The 8,820-nt window shown below is 32.3% G+C and overlaps 1 pseudogene; it reads right to left on the reverse strand.

Moving 5' to 3' along the window:
• Nucleotides 1-4,387: 4,387 nt before the first annotated feature.
• LOC112037259 (UPF0481 protein At3g47200-like) lies at nt 4,388-5,988 on the reverse strand (annotated as a pseudogene).
• Nucleotides 5,989-8,820: the final 2,832 nt, after the last annotated feature.

Raw genomic sequence — 8,820 nt, forward strand, 5'->3', positions numbered from 1 at the left:
AAAAAAAAAAAAAAAAAAAAAAGAGTAAATTGACATATAAATGGATATAAAATAATTTTGAATGAAAAATATGGAATTAAAAAAATGGCTATATTTATCAAGTAGTTTCATTTATTATTTTAAAATTAACTTGTATATGTTAGTATTCTTACTGATTTTGGCCAATAGCACCGTATGTGTTAGTGGATGTGTTGAGTCAAGGATATTAAACTACATGGATCAATCCTAATATGCCTTATTTAATAATTATGTCAAATTTTGTCAACTTTAACATGACATGTTTATTAAGTGACTTGACATGACATGATCCATGTAATATGTTGGGTTGATACAACCAAAACCTTTTTTTAACCCATTTAAAAAAATTAAAATGATTAATATATTTTTAATTAGACCATAAGTATAATAATTGTAAACAAATAAATTCTACACAAATTATATTTTAGAACAACATTGATTAAAGTACTAATAACATATAATCTAAATTTTCTTATTGCAATCCAATGATACCACCCCCCCCCCCCCCCCCACCCCGCCAAAAAAAAATTTGCCTTCTCATAAAATTCAAACAATTTCGATTTTTAATTATTTAAAATCTAAAATACCTAATTACATATAATATGATACATAGATCCAATCTTTCGGATTATTAAAAAATAAAACTTATAGATTAAAGAAATAATTCATGATCATGGGAAAAAAAATGAAAGTGTTGATGTTCAGTAATAAATAGTGAAACATGGAAATTGAAATAAGGATCTACTAATTTTATATTCCTATATATATAATAATGCAAAGAGAAATGATATGTCTACAACATTTTTGCAACAAATCCTAAGTGGCAGGTTGTTATTAGTTGTTATTGTTAGGAAAAAAAAGTAATCTTAGTGTTAGTTTCAAATTTGAACCAAGAACAACTAATCACCTATGATTTGTTGTAAAATTATTATAAACGTAGCACTCTCATAACCAGTGGCGGAGCTAGGATTTTAGTTTAGGGGGGGCAAGATCAAAAGACAATAATAAAAAAATAACCTAAAATTATTAATTGATATTAATAATGAAATTATAAACAAACAATAATTGTCATACAAAGCTTGTTAAAATTAAACAATTGTAAAACATCTAATTCATAGTTATTAATTGACAATCAATCATCAAACAATTGTAAAACAACTAATCACCTATGGTAAACAAACAATAATATATTTATTAAACTACCTTATACCCTAAACAAGCTTTCCAATGAAAAAAAATCATGCATCTCCTAATATTGTTTAAAAGGAAATTAGTGTTTTTTTATTATTATTATTATAAAAAATCAAGGTATATTAAGGTATGTTTTTTTACTTAAAACCCCGAAGTACATGATGCAAAATACAAATATTAAGTCAGTTAAATTCTAAATTATCAATTTTTGGTGAACTTTATCTTGTAAAACAAAAAGAAACTATGGAAGAATGGAGAAAAAAACTTACAAATTTTCTTTGAACAAAAACAATAACAACAACAAACAGAATAAGCTCAAAAAACTTCACAACAATGACGTCTTTCCAACAAACATACAACTATCTCACCTAGTTGCCATTAATTTGTTCATTAATAACACGGACCATAGCCATTGTCTGTTTTTATTTTGCTGAAGAAAAGAATGATTAATCATTGACCACATAAGGGGTGTGATTCAATGGTAGGAAGCTCTCATTGTTGCATCACACACGCTTGCATGAGTTATGGGATTAGAGTAGTAACACGCCCCATTGATACTTAAGTGATACCTGTGGTATTAATAATTCCCATCGTTAGTGAATCCACACACAGACCCCCTTATTTTAGTCAGCAAAAATAAAAAAATTGAATAATGTTGTCACTTTCAAGTTTCAACTTCATAAGGTAGCCAGTGAAAACGGTTAAATATGAAGGCGCACGCCCCATGAATGATTAATGTTGTCTAGACTGGCTTTTAGCCTTTGTGTAGTGACCTGAAGAAAACATGATCCACTCACATATGAACTGATTTTTTTTGGTAAATATCACAAAGAAAACAGGATCCACTCACACATGACCTGATATTTTTTTGTAAACATTGCAAGACTTGATTTACTTACATCCTATTCTCAAAAAATGGTAGCTAGAAACAAGACCAGAGTCTGTCCTGTTCAGAGAACTAGCATGGGTGGCACTGTCCTTTAATAGGAGCAGTTCTAAGCTTTTAAGTAATATAATTGCTTTATTATGAAAAAAAAAGTATATAACTATTTCATTAAGTAATAGAAGGCGCAACTTGATTAGTTGATATATATAAATAGGCGCTAGATAGGTGCTAAAACAATGTTTTGAACATAAAAAATATGAAGTACAAAGTAGAATTTTTAACAGAGGAAAGGATATCACAAACTTAATCCTTTTTGTGTGTTTGTATCTCAAAAAAAAAAATTAATAATAATAAACAAACAAAACAAACAAAATACAAAATACAAAAAACAAAACCAAAAAAAAAAAAAAACCAACAAAACCAACAAAAAATTAACATGTGGCAATTTCGAAACCAATAATTAATTAGTAATTAGTTTATGATTAGCATGATTCAAAGTTACAATTAATCAATTATCTCACCTACTTTCCATTACCATTGTCTTTTTCTTTTTTAATGAAGACAAGAATGATGCAGTGCCACACGTCAAAATCTTGTAGTTGGTGGGTGGGATTGACTAGCTTCGTAGCTTGATTTGCCATATTGACAAATTTGTTAGAGCCTAATCTACTTAATGTGGGGTGGCCTACTTCGAAATTTGACAACTTCCTGTTCGATGATGGGTCATTACAAGAAAACTCAAATCCAACATATTTGGCCAATCTCTACCCTTAGACGTCGGTATTCTCTGCCAATATGAAAGTTTCTCTATTTTCTTTCTCAAGATTCTAGCTAAATCTTGATTAGATCTGAAAATATTTTAATATATTTAAGAAATCTTGATAGATCCAGGGATCTTGGCCAAATTTGATATTCTACCTTTTGTTTGCTCAAACTTTGTTGAAGGATCAAAAGGTGATACAAGGTTGATTAGACAACCTCCTTACCCTTATCTCTATATGAGCCAAAGGGACAAATGAGCTAGAAGGCAAAGACTCGAGGTACATTAAAAAAAATTGACTCTTAGTATATCCAAAAAAAAAATGTTACTAACAGTACATTTACAATTGCGTCTATAAAAATAAGTTTTTTAAATTTAAATTTAATAAAATTCTATTTAATTTGACTATGTTATAAAATAAATAATGTTAATTAGCAATAACATCAATTGAAATGGAAATATTAGCATAATTTAAATATGAAGACTTAATTAATAATTTTGTATTACAAAAATTAAGAAAACTATATTTAAATAAAAAAATATATATCAAAAAGTTTAAATAAATATTATTTTATTTATATTTAAATAAAAAATAAAAAAATGCCCCTCTTAATGCTGTCCGTTGGGCCTCAAAACACATTGTGGCGACCCTACTTTAACCCGATTTTGGTGAGAGTTATCTACCCAAGCTTAGTACAGATCATCTAGCAAGACTGGTCATTTAGCGGCTCTTTTAGTTCGCTTGCATGGAGTCAAATATTGGGTCTAAAGCCCTCTAATAACTAATAAGAGGAGAAATTTTGGGCATGAAATTCCATACCCATGGGTGACCCGTTGGGTCTATTAATTTCTTGGGCTTTGTTTATGTCCAAACCTTAGATGAAGTGACAATCTTTTAATGTGCAGGAGCATGGAAGTTTGCCAATAATGTTGCACAGTATGGCACTGAAGTGAAATAGGGGATGAAATTCTTTATTAGGGAACAGAGGGTGTGTCCATGGTATTGTTGGAGGATGTTAACTCTTTTATGGATTAACACTTTATTAGCACAAGTGCAGACTATGGATGGGTGCTGGAACAAAGTTTGAGACATCAAAAAATGTGAAGTCCAGAGAAAAACTTGTTAGGAAGGAAACGATATCACAAACTAAACTTTGATCAAATTAAAATACAACTACAGGGAAAGCCAGATTTCCAACTGATTTTTGAAAGACAAAAGGCCTAAGGAAACTTATTTGTGAAAGACAAAAGGCCTAAGGAAATTCCCAACAGTTACAAATAAGAGTACAATTCCAACAAAAGTTGCAGTGCCTCTCCAAACATCACGGAAATATATTGTTCTCAAGGATGCAATATTTTTATTCCACCAGTTGCCATAGTGCTCATTAAGATCTTCAGCGACATCATGGTAACATGAATTTTTTTCCACAATTTCTTGGCCAAGTTTGTTAACCATTTGGGCAACTGCTTTATAGCTGCCTAACGAGTGAGCAATAATCTTTTTTTCAACAAGCAAAAGGAAGGAAACGATATCACAAACTAAACTTTGATCAAATTAAAATACAACTACAGGGAAAGCCAGATTTCCAACTGATTTTTGAAAGACAAAAGGCCTAAGGAAACTTATTTGTGAAAGACAAAAGGCCTAAGGAAATTCCCAACAGTTACAAATAAGAGTACAATTCCAGCAAAAGTTGCAGTGCCTCTCCAAACATCACGGAAATATACTGTTCTCAGGGATGCAATATTTTTATTCCACCAGTTGCCATAGTGGTCATTAAGATCTTTAGCGACATCATGATAGCAGGAATTGTTTTCCACAATTTCTTGGCCAAGTTTGTTTACCATTAGGGCAACTGCTTTGTAGCTGCCTAACGAGTGAGCGATGATCTTTTTTTCAACAAGCAACTCCGCATCTTCTCTAGTGTTTATAAGAAAATCCAATAGCATGATATAATTGCAAATGTAAGCTTGAAATGGATAATGACACTGCTCGAGGGCCATGAGGTTTCGGAAAAGGTCTTCTGTTCCGTGCTTTATTACAAAGTGTGGAACTACCAATCTAGTTTGCAGATGGTCCAAGCACCAAAAGCATTTTAAGCATGGTAAGCAAGGCAGGAGCCATGAGCAATTGAATCTTGGGAAAATTTCTGAGGGATTCGGCTTCTTGACTTGAATGTCAAGTAAAAGTCTCTCTGCTTGATTTTCCTTACACACTTGGAATTTCAATCCTGCCGAGTCCAACTTTGTTGCACTATGTAGATGTTCAATGATTTTTCCTGTTTTCAGGTTGGGGGGAATGTAGAAATATCTCTGCAAATCGGTGAAATGTTTTACTTCCTTCACAATGGGTATTTTCTTTTCTTCGGGAAGAAAGTAAGTACAGGCAAGTGTAAGAAATGATTCTTGATTGCTTGTAGACCTTCCAATGTGATGATGTAACTCCTCAAGAATAAAAAATGGAAGCTGATTCTCGAGTAATATCAAGTCATTCTTTATGCCTTCATCTAGCCATGGTTTACTTAAGATATAATCATCCTTTCCACATTCTTTCCTCTTAGCAGTCCTCAAGAAGAGCTCAATAATAAAGATAGAATCCAATAAAATCATTTCTACAAAAACTTCCTTCTTGGGTAGAGAGATGTCTTGTGCATAACAATGGCGGATATTGTCTTCATTTTTTCGAACGATGTTTTCAAATTCAGCCTGGCATTTCCAGGGCCGCTGAAAGAATTCCTGGAAATTTTTTTTTTTTAAGGTTTTCCATTTCATTCAATGCAACTATGTCGCGATGAACTGGGCCTATTGAAATTAGCTTTGGAGTGTAGGCTTCCGTCTTTACCTCGCGAAGTCTCTTGGGGACCTTGTAGATGCAACACTCGGGGCGCCAGTGGGGTTGCTGGATGATAATTTCTGTGCATTCAAGTTCTTTTTCAGGAAAGGAATCACTAGAAGTGGTTGACGTGGCCATCTTTTTTGAGTGACAGGTTCCTTTTTCCTAGTGACAGACAAACAACAATTATTAACACTAAACCTAAAACTTATCCCAGGATACCATTTGCAATAACTTCAATTTTGATATAACAAATGCATCCTCACTTTCACAATGTGTAGATCAGACACAAATGTAGAATTCACAAATTGTCCGAATAAAGATACATACTTGATACATGCAGATAATATAGCATTATAATGATACCAGCTCCAAGTTCCAACCCAACCCCAATCCCATATAAATATTTTCTTTTGCAATTATCACATCATCATCTAGACACAATGGCCAAGATGGAAAGATAAATGATCAATAAAGCAGTTATATTACGTGTGTATGTGTGTGTGTATATATACACATTGGTGTTTGGCTTTTGTGGCTTTTGTCTACACACTCATTTGTATTCTCTAAATCTTTTAGTAAACTTTCTTCTTCTTGTTGCCCACGGACGTAGGCCTAAAGTCAAACTATGTAAATCTTTGGTATTCTCTTTTGTGTGTTTTGTTTATATATCTTTCTAGTAAAATAAAGAATGAAATGTAGGGTATATTTTTTTTTCTTTTTTTTTTCTTTTTTATGTTTTATTTTCTGCTAATAGGAATGCTCTAACAAAAGGAATTTACTGGTACACTAAAATATTTATGATTTGACCAAGATTTATGAAGCACCAAATGAATACCCGAGAACATTGAAAACGTTTTTAAGAAAATATTTTACGCCAAAACATTGTCTTAATATATTTTCATCAACTTAGGTAATATTTGGAGTTTCTATATGATTCTTTATCTTCTCTTTTTCTCCACTTTTCTTTACTTTAGGGTATCATACGTGTATTAAATTTATGGGACGAACAAACAAATGTAGGGTCCGTTTGGATAGTACTTATTGTTGCTGAAAGTTGATAAAAACTGATTGTTGCTGAAAATACTGTAGCAAAATAATTTTTAAATGTGTAAATAGTATTGTGAGACCCATTTTTAATATTAAATATTACGTAAACAGTGCACGCATAGTACACGCACAGTAAATTTTGTCCCCCAAAGTCAACAAGTGAGGCAAAAAAAAAAAAAAAAAGAGAAAACGCACAGAGGAAACGCGCCGCAACTTACCCTCCTATCCAACCCATACGTAGCCTTCTTCTTTTCGTAAACCATCCTTTTACGTAGCCTTCTTCTTTTCGTAAACCATCCTTTTCAAACCTAGCTTTGTAGTGCAACAAAGGGACAATAATAGAGGGGGTAATTGGATTTTATCCACTTATGGTTAGGCCAGAAATTACTTTGACATATGTGGTTAAAATTGTCCCTTTACTCATTTAGGGCGGTCTTCGTTAGACAAACATAACCCACTATATTAGTTACCATTAAAAATAAAAAAAATGAAAATGGATCAAACAGCCTCTCAAGAAAAACTCTCTCACCATTATGAATTATAGAATCCAACATCCAAAAAATATCCAGAAAATTGAAGGCGATTTGAGAATGGAAGGATAGCAGGGCCAGGAGCAAAAAAAAAGATACAATAATTTCCTTATACACTATTGGAAGGATTCAAGGCTTGTAAATATTCATTTATATGTTTGGGTCAATGATTCAAAGGTATATCTTGTCTAACAATTGAAATACATAGGCTACAGAGATGCAAAAAAGAGTATCAAAAGCCGCAAAAAAAAAAAATAAATATGGGCTGCAGAACTTCAATCAAAATTATGTGGACTCAAAAAAAAAAAAAAAAAAAAAAAGAAGGGAAAAAGAAAGGAAGAAGAAGAAGAAAACCTAGAAGAACTCAAAAACAAATCCAAGCATCACAAAAACCCACAACCAAAAGAACCCCAAATCTTCACCACTAATCTCCATCCACAACTCCAGCCAATCACTTTGACCCACTAACAAATGGTTGGTTGTGAGGTAAAGACAAATAGAGAGAATGAAAAAAAACTCCCACTCACTCACTCGTAAAAGGATTAATTTGAGGCTGGAAATTGTTGCATTCTTGTAATTGTTACCAGGTAGAATTTGTGGTTGGTATGAGAATATTAATTTTTATAAAACCCTTTAACTTTAGATCTTTTTTTTTTTTAAACGTGAAAATAATGACCCCATAATAATAGATATTACTAGTCAACTGAATTTATTGAACTAATGAAACCCACACATCTACTTTCCAATTAAAAATCAAAATTAAAAATCATGCGTTTCCTAATACTTTGTTAAAGGAAATTAAATTAGATGATTATAAAACACTATAAACCAACCTTGCAACGTACAGAACCAGCTTGGGTCCTGTATTCTTGTGCATCAGACCCAAACCTTTACTCGCAAGATATATTTTTAATTAAAATCTTGAAGTACAAAGCACAAAATATAAACTCAATTGAATTACTAAATTACCAAATTTTGGCTAACTTTATCTTGAAGAACAGTAAGTGAAAGGATGAAGTATACAACCTGCAAATTTTATTTGAACAAAAATAAAGTAAAAGGATGTAGCAAAGAACCTGCTAATTTTATTTGGAAGAAAATGCTTGTACACTTAACTCCAAGAAAGAGCACAATTCATGTCCAACGAAGCAAGGCTAAGACTCTTTTCATTCTCTCTCTCCTCATAGCTAAAACTCACTCATGGAAGAAAATATCTTGTACTTTTTTACACTTGATAGCAATTCTTAAAACCTTCTTGCCCTCCTATTTATTGTGTGATCCCTCTCTCACAAACAGCAAAGGCACAAAACACGTCATAGTTATGGCGTCATTCTCACCCTCACCTGCTAGCCATTAATTTGTTAACCTGTAACAAGGACCATTGACATTGTCGTTTTTCCTGAAGACAAGAATGATATATGTCTTGTCACTTTCAACTTATAAGCTGGCTGGCCAAAATGGTCAGATATGAAGGGCCACGCTTAAAAAATGACTTGCTCTTAGTCTTTGTGTGAAAACAGGAGAGTCAGGATCCACTCACACGTGACCTGAT

This window comes from Quercus suber, unplaced genomic scaffold (genome assembly GCF_002906115.3).
Source record: "Quercus suber isolate HL8 unplaced genomic scaffold, Cork oak 2.0 scaffold_188, whole genome shotgun sequence".
In the NCBI taxonomy this organism is placed as follows: Eukaryota; Viridiplantae; Streptophyta; class Magnoliopsida; order Fagales; family Fagaceae; genus Quercus; species Quercus suber.